Source organism: Martes martes (assembly GCF_963455335.1).
Source record: "Martes martes genome assembly, chromosome: 11".
Taxonomy (NCBI): Eukaryota; Metazoa; Chordata; class Mammalia; order Carnivora; family Mustelidae; genus Martes; species Martes martes.
This window is the reverse complement of record NC_137899.1, coordinates 3,934,216-3,949,055: the sequence shown is the minus strand read 5'-3', so window position 1 is coordinate 3,949,055 and position 14,840 is coordinate 3,934,216.

Sequence of the window (14,840 nt, the reverse complement as noted above, 5' to 3'; positions counted from 1 at the left end):
CTTTCTAGTTTCCCGTGGTCCTTCCTTCACTGCACGATACCCATGCTCTGGTAGCATCCTGACACACAGTGGCAGGGGAATGCAGTTTTGAAGATCTCGCTGGTGTAGCAACGTCTCTATTTTGTCCACACTTGATTGATACTGTGCTTGGTTTTAGAATCCAGGGTAGGAAGTCAACTGTCTTCAGAATTTCCAAAGCTTCTCACTTTCATGTTGCTGTGGAGAAGTCTGGTCTTTCTCTCTCTGTAGAAACTTACAGTATCCTCTCTTGGTATATAGTTGCCTAAAGGTATGCCTTGACTTCAGTCTATGGAGCCATTTTAGACAACTTGTGGATACTTTTAATCTATGAACTTCAGTCCTGGGACACTGTTTTGAATTTTTCAATGTAATTTATTTTTCTATTTCGTCTTTCTGGAACTCCTGTTATTTGAGTTCTTGTGTTCATGTGTGAGAAGTTGAATTGCTGTATTTCTGTTATTTAGTCACCCCATCTATGGCATTTTTTATGGTAGCACAAGCTGGGTAATACAATGATACTATATCATTTTATTTTTAAGAAATGGTGGATGGATGGATGGATGGGTGGATGGATGGACAGATGATACAGCCTTACCAGTTGGGGTGAAGATTCAGGAGGGAATGAGATCAATTGTGTGTATTCAGGATAACATCTTTATCTGGGCTCTGTAAATGAATTATTTACAATAAATAAATATTATTTATTTATTGAGCTTGTGCACCTTAGGATATTATTGGATTATGTTTCCTATGTCATTTTTATACTTGACTATGCTTTTTAAAATTAATTTTATGAGGACTCTAGATCAAAGTAATTGCCTTGGAACTTAAAAATGTATATTAAGAAAATGAATTTGACTCCACTTAAGCAGAAGTTGAAAATGGGAACTAAATTTAAGTGACAACCCGATGGGACAGATGCTACAAAGATGCATTATATTGGCATCCTGATTTCCTGAAACGGTACCTAGAATGTAGTAGGTGCTCAATAAAGGTTTTTATTTGAAAATTTGACTCCCGGAAAAAGAATAATTGGATAGTTACTAGATTAAGAAACAGACACAGGGCAAGTCCCATTCTTTTCTTTTCTTTTTTTTTTTTTTTTTTTAAGATTTTCTTTCTTTACAAGAGTTTTAGATTCACAGCAAAACTGAGGGAAAGGTAGGAAGATCTCCCATATACCCCCTGCCCTCACACAGGCTTAGCCTACCCGGATATATAACATCCATCCCAAGAGTACTGCATTTGTTACACCTGATAAGCCCAGACTGATGTATTGCAATCACCCAGGTCCATAGTCTGTATGAGGTTTCACTCTTGATGTTGTAGAGTCTATGGGTTAGGACAAATGTACAATGGCAAGTATTCATCATTATCATATACAGAATATGTTCCCTTCCCTAAAAATCCTCTGTGCTCTGTTTGTTCATCCCCACCCCCAACCCTGCCCCCACTATCCCCTGATTCTGGCAACCACTGATCATTGTACTTTCTTTATATGATTGCCTTTCCCAGAATGTCATAACGCTGGAATTGTACAAGAGGGAGACTTGTCAGACCAGCTTCTTCCACTTAGTCACATGCCTTTAAGGCTCCCCCACAGTTTTTCAGGGACGGATAGTCCATTTCTTATTAACACTGCATAATATCGATTGTCTGGATAGACTACAATTGGTTTATCCATTCACTACTGAAGAACATCACAGATGGTTCCGAGTTTGGGCAGTTCTTTGTTTTTTTTTTTTTTGTTTTTGTTTTTGTTTTTTTATTTTTTTGTTTTTTTTTTAAGATTTTACTGGGGAGAGGCAGAGGGAGAGAAAGAATCTCAGGCAGACTCTGCCCTCAGCACAGTCTGACGTGGGGCTTGATCACATGACCCTGAGATCATGACCTGAGCTGAAGTCAAGTCAGAAGCCTAACTGACTGAGCCACGCGGGTGCCCCAACTTTTGACAATCGTGAATGAAACTACTATAAATATCTGTGTGAGGATTTTTGTGTGAACACAAGTTTTCCACTCCTTTGGGTAAATAATAGAGAATGTAATTGCTGGACTGTAAGGTCAGAATATATTTAGTTTCATAAGAAACAAATGAGCTGTCTCCCAACTGGCTATACTATTTTTCATTTCCACCAGCGATGAAGGAGAGTTCCTGCATTTTTCTGCATTTGCTGTGAGTTGTTCGGATTCGAGGCATTCTAATAGCCGTGAAGTAATATCTCACTGTTGTTTTAATTTGCATTTCCCTGATGACGTCTGATATGGAGCATCTTTTTCATAAGCTTTTCTGACGTTTCTGTATATTCTCTGGTGAGGTTTCTGCTAAGGTCCTTGGCCCACTTTTTTAACTGGGTTTTTCTTTTTTTATTGTTGAAATTCAAGAATTCTTTGTATATTTTAGGTAATAGTCCCTGATCAGATGTGTCTTTGGCACATATTTTCTCTTAGTTTGTGGCTTGTCTTGTCTTTGTCTTGACCTTGTCTTTCTCAGAGCAGAAGATTGTAATTTTAACAAAGTCCAGCTCATCAATTATTTCTTACAGGGATCATGCCTTTGATGTTGTATCAAAAAAGTCATTGCTTATCCAAGGTCATCAAAGTTTTCCCATTTGTTATCTTCCAGGAATTCAGCATTGTTTATATAGGTCTATGATCCATCTCGAGTTAATTTTTGTGAAGGATGTATGGTGTATGTCCACATTCTTTTCTTTTTTTTTTCTTTTCTTTCTTTCTTTCTTTCTTTTTTTTTTTTTTTTCTTTTAACATATGGTTGTCCATTCCAGAGCCATTTGTTGAAGAGATGATCTTTGTTTCATTGTTGCCTTGGCTCATTTGTCAAATATCAGTCGACTACATTTACGGGGAGCTGGTTCTGGGCTCTCTAGTCTGTTCCACTGATCTATTTGTCTAGTCCTTCAGCAATACTATACAGTCTTGATTACTGTAGTTTATAGTAAGTCTTTTTTTTTTTTTAAAGATTTTATTTATTTATTTGACAGAGATCACAAGTAGGCAGAGAGAGAGAGAGAGGAAGGGAAGCAGGCTCCCTGCTGAGCAGAGAGCCAGATGTGGGGCTCGATCCCAGGACCCTGGGACCATGACCTGAGCTGAAGGCAGAGGCTTTAACCCACTGAGCCACCCAGGCGCCCCACTTTATAGTAAGTCTTGATGCCAGGTAGTGTCAATCTTCCAAGTCTGTTCTTGTGGTCCAATATTGAATTAGCCTGAGCTTTTTGTCTCTGCATAAGAGCTTTAGAGTCAGTGTGTTGATATACACAAAATAACTTGCTGGGATTTTGATTGGGGTTGCACTGAATCCATAGATCAAGTAGAGAAGTAGTCACATCCTGATTATATCGAGTTTTCCTACCATTATCATGTCTGTCAATTCATGTAGTTCCTTGATTTCATTCATTAGAATTTTGTAGTTTTCCCCCATAAAATTTGTATAATTCTTTTAAAGATTGTATGTATGTATGTATGTATTTATTTATTTACGATAGAGCGAGAGCACATGGGCACATGAGAGGGGCAACGAGCAGGAAAGGAAGAGGCAGAGAATCTCAAGCCTGAGGCAGGGCTTGATTTTATGACCCTGAGATCACAACCTGAGCTGGAACCAAGAGTGGATGCTTAACCTACTGAGCCACATGGGTGCCCCCTAAGTCTTTTATAATTTTTAAAATATTTATACCTAAGTATTTTATTTTTCGGGTGCTAGCATAAATAATATGGTGTTCTTAATTTCGAATCCCACTTGTGTCTGGTATGTAGGAAAGGTATTGACTTTCGACTTTTGTATATTAACCCTGTAAACAGCAGCCTTGCTGTAATTGTTTTCTAGTTTCAGATTTTTTGTTTGTTTGTTTGTTAATTCTTTTGTATTTTCTACATATATGATTATGTCATCGGTGAATGAAGATAGTTTAATTTATTCATTCTTGATCTTTATTTATCCCTTTGGGTTTTTTGGTCTCTTCTTTCCTCTGACCATGCCCCACCCCCATCAACTTCTGGCTCACAACGTCAGGCAGTGGCCTTTTGATGAACTCTTTTGCATTACTTCTAGGTTTGCTCTGGTTTTTGTGAAGACATGGTATAGTCAAGTCTGGATAAGTCTTATATCCCTTAGTGAGCTATCATTGTCCGCTCATTAAGAAAACTTAAGACAATATTGAAGAGCCAATATCTAGATACATTTGTTCTTTCTTGGTCCCTAGTTGGAAGCAATTAGTTGAAGTTCTGATTATTTCATTTCCTGTGAAGAGTCAGGTGGTCTAATTCTGTGAAATTGGGCACATCAGTCCACATGTCTGAAGTTTGAGTTCCTTCTCTATAAATACAGATGATTATATATGTCTAATAGGATATTTGGAAGAAAATTTGAAAATAAGATGTTATTTGAAATAAGATGTTATTTGAAATAAGATGTTATTTGAAAATAACATCTAAGAATATACTTTAAGAGTCAGTCCCCCAGTAAGATCTTAATTAATTCTTCTGCAATTAATGATATATATTAATGATACATATATATATATATATACACACATATATATATATATATATAAATGTCTGACAAAGATCATTATTCTGTGCCATATCTCATGGCTAACATTACTCTGTATTTCTAATAGCTGTATTTGGGGAAAACTTCAAGTGAGGTCTTCTTGTTCACTACAGTAGGGGACACTTGGGCAGCAAGTCCAAAAGAAATACAGGAGTCTAGAAATGTTGTTTGTTTTCTAAGTACAAGATCATCATGAATGAATTAAGCCCATTGTACGTGGAAGCAATGGGAGAGAAAGATCTTTTGATTCCACATGTGTGTTTCTTGGCGGTAGTGATATTTCCACATGCCTAAGGAGGGGCAAAGTTTCTTTTGTTTAGTGAATTTGGAGACTTGAAGCCTATCTCTTTTGACTTACTTCCAGAGAAAATGTAGGCTCTTAGACTGTTGGATGTTCCCTCCCCCTGATAATCTCTGAGTGCTCCCCTCTCTCATTTGCTCCCTTCACCTGCCCATACTTTTGTAATGACCATTTGCTTCATACTTCTTCAATGCGTACAATAAGGTGACCATGATATACTGATCATTATGTGTTTATTTTTTTTCATTTTCCTAATACTACAAACGACAGTGTCTGACATGAATATGTCACCGAACTATCAAGGTGAAAATTTATCACTAGTTTTCAAATGAGTTGAAAGGCACATGCTTTTGTTTTATAAAGAAATTTGTGATTTTCATCCATCTTTAGTATGGGCTGCCAATGCGAGCACAATAAATTTGTGAGTTTCAATGTACATCCAGTCCATATATAAAAGCATATGGATAGCATAAGATTATTGTGATTGTTAAACCCACAAACCAGTGCCTTCTCAACATCTAATACAGAACCTGAGGGACACAGTTTGCTAAGCAAAGGTAGATTTTTTTTTATTTTTATCTTGCATTGACCTATATAATGATATACATATATCATTATATTTGTTGTCCATGTGAAGAAAAGGACAGTGAGTTAGATATAACTTCATAACTTAGTAAAGTTATTTGGAAACCATTCCAAGAGCATAGATATAGGCTTAGTCCCCTTGTGGACTTGGGTTTTCCCTCATTGTGGATGCTGGGGTGACAGAAAACCAGAGAAGGACACAGGTGTTTGTACCAGCCTTTACTTAGATGCTGATGGCTTTGGTCATCTTTAATATATGTCTTTAGCATTAGATTGAGGTAGTGAATTTCTGGTAGACCTGTTTAGAATAGTTTCCTTAGCATTGCCTGAATGTATTTGCACATCCTGATTCAAGCGCAAAGCATGATATCATATCCACCAATAGCAACACCATTCATGCTATGAAACTGCAAGTAACAATAGAATGAATGACTTTTCCTAGCTAGGAGGAGGACGACCACTTATGGTATACTGTAGATAGCAGAGCCCTAAATTCAACTCTGCATGACCATGAGAGAGCTGATTCATCTCTCCAGGCCATGGCATCAGCAACAGCATGAGAACAATACCTTTCACAGAAGCTAACTTCCTGACAAGCTCACTGCCTCTCTTCAGTAAGGGCTTGGGAGTTCTACATGATTTTCAAAATGAAAACTATGGGAGGGAAATCCATCCAAGATGCCCTGGTCTCCCTCAACAGTGCAGTCCTCTGATAGTAGGTTATAGAGAATCCGTACAATATTGTAATAATCATCTTAGTTCAGTACATGTGAAAGTCCTTCAGCCATGGAGTAATTTTTCCCTTTGAAAAGCCTTTTCATGGTGCTACCTGATGAGAAACTCAAGAGCCTACCTGGCAATCACAGCTCCGCTCAACCTCAGGATGTCTGGACTCTGTTTGGTTAGAATGCTGAGCTTGTCAACTGATTATAGTCAATTCAATAAATATTTATTAGGGAATCACTTTTCTGTTAAAGACAGTAATAAGTTCAAAATACTGAAAGGCTGTCATATAAGAGAAAATGTACATGGGTTCTTTGTGACATCTAAGAAAAGAAGAACAAAGAAAGAGAGCTGCTCAGTAGTGGGTAAGTCACATGGTAAGGGTATAACGGGTGATCCCAGGCTAGGGATGCCCAAATAGAAGCAGGTGGAATAGACTCTACTTTTTTTGTATCCACCTGTCCTCCAGTGGTCAGAAGGCTAAGCTAGTGATTTCTGCAGTCTCCAACGTTGCCAAGTCTGAGGGATTCTGAAACAAGTGGTCTACCTGGGTGTAATGTGACATAGACTCTGATCCTTCTATTCTCTAATTAAAATTTAAATTAAACTCATCACATTAAGATAAAATTTGTGTTGAAAAGTAAAACAAAGAAGAGTATATAAATTCATTTTCCCCACTGCTTTATGGAAAAACACCTCTTCTGCGGTCATAATTTCTAAACCACGAACAAGTTTCCAAATTTTCTGACTCTCGATTTCATTATCCCTTATCTGTGAAATAGGCATACTATAATATATTCTCCTTAGGGTTGTTGTGAAGATCAAATGCCAAAGTCTTTGTCAGCTCCTGAAAGTGGTGATGATATACACTAAGGTGAATCATTATCCTTTTCATTAAATTATAATTGTCTATAAAACTCAGGTAGTGATATGAATGAGAAAGGAAGTTTTGGGGTGATTTTGAAGAAAGAAATAACATCATATTGGTGAGTTATTGGATGGGAGAGTGTCAAGGGAGCTGGAAGAACCAAAGTTGATTCACGTTCATGCTCCAAAGTCAAGAGTGTAAATGGCTATCAGCTCACATGGAGTCTGGAATCTGATCATGAAGGAAGAGGAAGTAAGTCCATGGAGAGGGGATGGCTGACCGACAGGCCCTTATTTAATGTAATGAATACATCAACTACAGACAATAATGTTGAAGCACCTCCCTGAAGTCTCAGGGAGTTCAAGGTCAGAACCAAGTGAAGTCTGTAAGGGACTTGCTTTATGAGAACTTGATAACCCTGGGAAGTGAGCTATAAAAGATTTCACTGCATTAATTTTAGTAAGCCAAAAGAAGGAATTTGTTTTATACTGCAAATTTTCAGATACTTGAGATTTCTTAATAAGCACTCTGTGTACAAGAAATCATTTTAACTCAGTATCACAATAATTGTGTGTTCAAAAGGTGAAAACCAGGTTTGTCATCCAGGGAATAAGGATAATTTCTCTGAACATGAGCAGAGACAACTAAGAAATACAAATTATGAGGGCACACAAAAGCAGTCTTTGCTTATGGAAAATGTTAGAAAGTAACTGATAGGCCTAATCCTTAAAAAAATATCAGAAAATCTAGAAAAAAAAAAGATTTAAGAGCCTACTGGTTTTTGTGCACTGAATGAAAGAATATCACAACTTTCTTATTAATAATTCTTGAAAGTTTATAAAACATGTTCACACTCATTGTATTGCAAAGTCCTTCCACAAAGTAAGAGGAAAACGTTTCCATTCTACAGGTAATTATTTGCCAAGTTGCATGGTCTGGACTCAAACCAAGCAAGGACTGAGAATGCAGATGATTTATCTTCATTACTCTATACTTCCTGGTATATTTTCAATAAATTTCCCAAATATCTCTGCTTCCATTACCTTTCTGTATAGTCTGAACTTTCTACCGCTCTCTCATTAATCTTCACCATTGTATAGACTACTCTCTCCACTCAAACACATTTTCCAAAATACACATTTACTAAAAAACACATAGATGAAACTCAGCAGCCAGGATCAACTTTTTCAAAGCATCTAAAAGTGCTATCTAGAATTAATTCTAACTTACCTCTCCTGACCACTAACTGAACAAGGCCACATTTCTTGGGTGTTGAATCTTTGTGACTATCATTAATCACTGACCCACCTTCTCCAGATCCACATCAACCAGCCAGACTGGCCACAGTCTCACTTCCTCTCTGAAGAAGTACTGACTGACGTGGTAACAGTTCACTCTCAAGAAGTAATCAGCATGGTATTCTTGGGCAAGGGCCAGGTATGAGGGCCTTTGAGGATGATGAATAGGAATTTTTATTTTTGTGAAGATTGATGAGAGGTTACTGAAAAATTTTAAACTGGATAGTATATGTTGAGTTGTGCTGAGTCATGAAGAATCTAACTGAATAAAAAGGAAGCAATTTTGTTCACACAAGAAATGCAGGCTTGTGAGAGAGAACGCATTTACTCTGACTTCGATTGAGGGAATACCTCCCTTTATGTTCTGTGAAAGAAACTATTAACAAATCCAACCTGAGTGTTTGGAGTGTTGATGCCCCTTGTGTATACCTGTTCTCTGTTAAATCTGTCCCATGCTTCTCTTTGTCTGTCTCCAGCTCTCTCTGTCTTTCTATCTTTCTCTCTCTCTCTCTCTCTCTCTCTCTCTCTCACACACACACACACACACACAAACACACACAGTTTCCCTGAAAGCTCAGTGTCCTTCCAAAGCTGGCCTTGTATATCCCCATCCAGACCCTTCTTGAGAGTCTCCCTCAGGTCTCCAGAATAAACAGAGCCCCTAGCATGTTCTGGGTGGAAGAGTCTCCTGGATCCTGGCCAAGTCCACACAGATTAATTCACTCCCAGCCCGGTGTCTTTCAATGACAGTAAGGTCTATCATATCTTTGAAGGGAAAGTTTATCTGTTACTTTAAAAAAAAATTCTCTGCCATTTCTTCAAATAAATTTCAGGAATCGAAACAAACTTCTATTTGCTTGTGAGCTGGACTCTTCTGCAGGGGAAAAATGCCATCAGCTTGTTTTTCACATGCATCACTCTCTGAGAACAAAATAAAAAGGTGAAAACAAGAGAGAACTAGCAAACAGCATGAATCTTGAAGGTTGTGCAGAGTAGAATCCAGTCAGGACACCTGGGAATTAACCAGTGTCTTTCTTCTCAGACCTACCACCAATACCATCCACATTAAGATATTTGTGTAGTTTTTATTGTGTGTTTACTCTATCTACTGTTTGCAAGCTTATGTTATATCTATGACTTCTTAGAAATCTCAAAACTAGAGGGGTGTCTGTGTGGCTCAGTCAGTTAAGCATCCGACTCTTGATTTCAGCTCAGGACATGATCTCAGGGTCCTGGGATCAAGCCCCACACTGGGCTCCCTCTCAGTACAGGGTCTTCTTGTCCCTCTCTCTCTACTCCTTCTCCACTTCTCAATAAATAAATAAATAAATAAAATCTCAAAAGAAAAGAAAAGAAAAGAAAAAGAAACCTCGAAACTAGATAGAGCCTCTGGCCCTAGCCTTATTTGAAAATGATGTAACGGGTTTAGGAAGACTGAAATGCGTGGCTGTTCACAGACTTGTATCTTGTGAATGCAAAATCTGAGGCTGTGCTCTGACACCAAGAGGCCTATCGTGGTAAATTCTGTCCCTCTAACCTCATGGAACTGTACACTGGAGACCGACTATCCTGTGGTTGGCTGCAAATGTAACATTACATGTCAGAGTAGAATCCCGTCCCTGGAGAAGCTGTGTGCCTGGGATTGGGAACATTCGAGGAGGCTCCAAAAGTGGGAAGAGAGATATTAGAAATTATAAGGATTACATTATCTCTGACCCCTTGATAAGTAAGAATTTTATGAAAATGAAGTATTTGGATTGTCAACTTTTCACTCAGAATTCGACAGTGTTTCATATTGTCTGACACTTTATGTCTCTGCATAAGATAGGCCTTTGTCATTTGCCCTTGGAACTATCATGGTAGATGCACAATGGGTCTTCAGTTTCTGGATTCTCCTTCAGACCTGAAGTCCATAATGCTTTTTATAACAATTGAATCATGTCACTTTCTCGGTTGAAAATGTTAGATGGCTTCGTCTTGCTTTTAGATCAGCCAAAATTAATGAAGTGTGACCTCCAGACGACAAAACAAGACATGATGCTCACGATGCAAGGCGTTTGCTTCCTCAGGCTTACTCTCCCTTAAAAAAAACATGGTCTGTGCTTCCACATCATGTCCATACAATTTCTTTGTCCCCTCTCTCCTCTCCCGGCTCGAGTCAGTCCTGGTGACCCTTGCGGATTTATTTCTGATCTTTTTAGCTCCAAGCAGGCCCCAGGCTGGTGTAGGTGTTCTGTGTTTCCTACGTATTTTGTGTGCCTTCCTGGAAATGATGGAACTGGCATGGCCTGTCTGCTTTCTGTTTCTCCCACTTTGGAGGGAGATGTTATTCTTAATGAAAACACATCTTAATTATCAAGGTATTTCTAGCATCAGGCGTAGGGCCTGGCATTTACAGATGCTCAAGGAAGTTTATGCAATTTAATTAAATTCTAAATATGTAATAGTTCTCTTATTTGGCTTAAAGCTTGAGGATATAATTGAATTTGTTCTCCAACAGTAAAAAAAAAAAAAAAAAAAGGCACCAGTTATCAGGCTGACTTAAGCACCCTGTAAATTACTAGGGATGGGGTGAACAAGGTGTGGTGGCCCAAGCTTGAGTCTGGGGAGTAAAAAAGGGGAAAAAACTAAGGGAGATTGTCAGACGTCGACAGTGAGTCATGGCCAAGTGAGCACAAGTGCTCTTGTACAAGAATCAGTCAGTAATTCGAGAAGTTTCTTGATTGTTCTCGTCCGATATAAAGTAAGTCTGTGTTAGCGAGGTAAGTGCAGAATACTGCCCAGTAATCTGATGTAAGGATCCACCTGTACCAGGGAATTCTGGTAAGGAATTCCTTCCAGGTTGTGCTGACTGGTCATGGGGGAGTTGGTCCTTACTGAGGGCAAGTCACCTAATCACTCTCAGAAAAAAATCATTTCATTTATAAAATTGGGGGATTTGGCTTGGTGATCCTTCGGTTCTCAAAGGACCCTGAGCTTTTCTGAGTCTGCATTCTAATTATGGATAAGTGCCATCAACCCTCTGCCATTATCACAAAGCGGTATAATGCAACCTCCTCTTTGCTTGATTATGAAGTACCACGGTGCAGCAAGGAGCTATGTCAGGCACAGTTCCCTCCAATTTATGCACATAGCCCCATATAATCATCAGATTAACTGCACAAAAAGGCTACTGTTTTCTTCATTTTACAGGTAACTGGGGTCTCGAATATAGACATGAAGTATAAAGTTTTTCTAGCCACTTATCCTACAGTTTTATAGCAAGTGGAGGTACTTGCTGGATAAAATTTTATATGATTCAAAAATATATCCAAATCATGTTTTCAGAGACATTTACTTTCTTTTTTTTTTAAGATTTTATTTATTTATTTGACAGACAGAGATCACAAGTAGGCAGAGAGGCAGGCAGAGAGAGAGAGAGAGAGAGGAGGAAGCAGGCTTCAGGCTTCCCGCTGAGCAGAGAGCCCGATGCGGGGCTCGATCCCAGGACCCTGGGATCATGACCCCAGCCGAAGGCAGAGGCTTAATGCACTGAGCCACCCAGGTGCCCCCAGAGACATTTACCTGTGCCAGTGGTCAGGGCTAGTTGGAAACTTGATGTTGGCTGTTCCCAACCCCACCTTGGATGAACATTAGTGGAACGAGTCCTGCCCCACCTGTCCCAAGCTAGCCATGAATGTGACATCTCTGGTCTCCCATTCACCATCCATCTGATGGTGAGACTGATGGGTCTCAGTCTCAGATTTTCCATCTATGAAATAAAATGGCTCAATGAGATTGAGCTTTAAGATTTCTTTCAGCTATTATATTAAGATAACACATTTGCATTTTAATTATGGTTCACACCCCTGGGCTGAACGTTCATAAATCTATTCTGACTTGTGGATAGAGAAGGTTTGCTCATCTGTGATACCACGTAGAAAAACCACAGAGTCTGGTATTTCCTTTTCCAAAGTTGTAACATAGACTTTGAATAAAGTCATAAGACTACACTCTTGTTCTGTGAATCCTAGAGTTAGAAAACATATTAAAAATCACCCCACTGAGTTGTTAGACATAACGAAGGTTAAATAATCCCCCTTTTAAAATACCAGCTAGCCGACAGCATCAAGATAAGACGATTAGGCATGTCATAAAAGGATTCCAAAGTCAAAGGAGCGCAAACTCAGGCATGAGTGTTTTATTTTACTAAGTGTAGATCCCCTTCAGCCTCACCCTACGTTTTCCTCTTTGTAACTGCCAGCTTTTATAGGTGGAGAATTGTTTCTTACCAGAAGAGTGCTGCTTTCACAATGATTCTTGGCACCAAAGGTGGATTGCAGAGCACTCTGCAGGGGTCCTCACCACCTGCTTCTTCAGGCTCTGGTTATCTTCATTCCCGAAGAGAGACGATGCTTCCTAATGGATTCTCCAACATTGACCCATTTGAATCCACCACGAATAGTGACACAAAATTTTAGCATCTATGTCGTGATGGTGATAAAAACGTGTGTGAGCTCACGCACAGCCCCTATGGATCCCCATCAACCACAGACGTAGGTCTACCTTCCCGGGACTGGCATTCCAGCTCTGCGACTTGACCTGAGTCTAGTGTCCTCTTCTGTCTCCAGACCCCGCTTGCTTTTCTTCCCTAGTCATCCTGAAGTACACACTGCTGTTGACACATAACAATTGTGTCTCGGTTTTAGGATGGGGCTGGTGAGACCTGGCTCATGAGAGCTGATGACCGAGGTTCTCAGTTTTGTCATTCAGCTGTTAACACAGCCATCATAAAAAAATTAAATGATGTAAACTTACAGTTAAATCAGGTAAAAGAAATAGTAAATGCTGATTCATCACTTATGGCCTTCCAAGTATTTTGTCCACTTTACTATTCTCTATGCTCAGCGAGGTATCTGCATGGTAGTGAAATCACATCACTAGATTCCAACCAGCTGACACAAAGACATTGACAAATGTTCTAAGTCAGAGTTTCTTTTTCCCCTTCAGATAGACACTAAACATCTTTATTACTCTCGCTTTCATTTTCAAATCTTTCCTCTTCTCTACCCCTCGTTTCTACTAGAATTTTTACTTATTACAACTTTTTCCAACTTACTCCATCAAAACCCTTTTTCTATCTATTTATCACCATACTGTTTTTTGGGGGGGGAGGGGTGATTACCTCGCATATTTGAGTTCAGGTTCAATAAGGGCGAGTGTGCCTGCCTGACTTGTTTGTTTATAACTCCCAATGTCCAGCAGAAAGTCTTGCATGCAGTATGCTATAAACTATTTTTTTAAAAATAAATGAATATCCTAGGGACGCCTGGGGGGCTCAGTCAGTTAAGTGTCTGACTTCAGCTCAGGTCATGATCCCAGGGTCCTGGGATCTGGGCCAGGAGTCTGCCTCTTCCTTTCCCTCTGCCCACCCTCCCCCCACTTGTGCTCTAGCTCTCTCTCTCAAACGAATAAAATTTTTAAAAAATCTTTAAAAAAATGAGTAAATGAATACCCAAGACTTGAGTATCCTAAAACGTAGAAGAAACTCATCCTTCATACTCATTTTCGTCAAATCAAATACCCAAATATAGTTTCCCTTGAAAGCCCAGGTCAGATCTTCCCATCCTTTCTCATCTTTGGAGACTTACCCAATTTCATGGTATCATCGATGGTCCTTAAGTATATTTTTTAAAACTTGTTTTTAAATCTTGTCTCAGATGCCTGGTTGATTCTAGAGTTCGAGGGGCTGAGAATGAAGCTATGTGGGCTGTTGAAACAGGAAAACTATGGTTGAAAGAAATAATTTGTTAATTATAGGAAGAGTGGAGTGATGTCAAGAGAAATCCTTATTTAACTTCAGGGTGCTGGTTCCGTTGACCCTCTGTGGGGGCATTACAATTTGCAACAGGTTCTGTATTCTGGCAGAATATATGATCTTTCAGCAGAAAAATTAATCATCTTAAGATAAAGGTTCTGCTGAAAATTTTATCGACAAAATCTATTATTAATGAAGGATAGGCTGTGGCTGTATTTCAACTTAGTAAGAGTAGAATATTTATTTTCCTTTCATTTTCTCCCATTACAAATCAGTACCTGAAAATTGGTGGCAAATCAAGAAATTATAAATAAGAAAACCATTATTACTTATAATCCAAATATCCGAGGGGAACCCTTGCTAAAATCTAAGTATTTGATTATTTTTTTTTTTTTACATATTTAGGATTGTTTTGTATTTACGACTCTGATCACAACATGTTTGGATCATACACATTTTTCTTTATCATAAAGAAATATTTTAAGGCTATTTAAGAGAAATGATACCATATCAGATAGATTTAGTAGAATTTCCTAAAAAAAATTCTGATTTTAAATGGTCTCCTAAGACTTCATCACTATATATAATACTTCAATGAGCATCTTTCAACATGAATCAATGACTGTGTGTCAAAATTTTTAATCAGACATTTCAAAGCAGAATTGCTTAGGTAAATG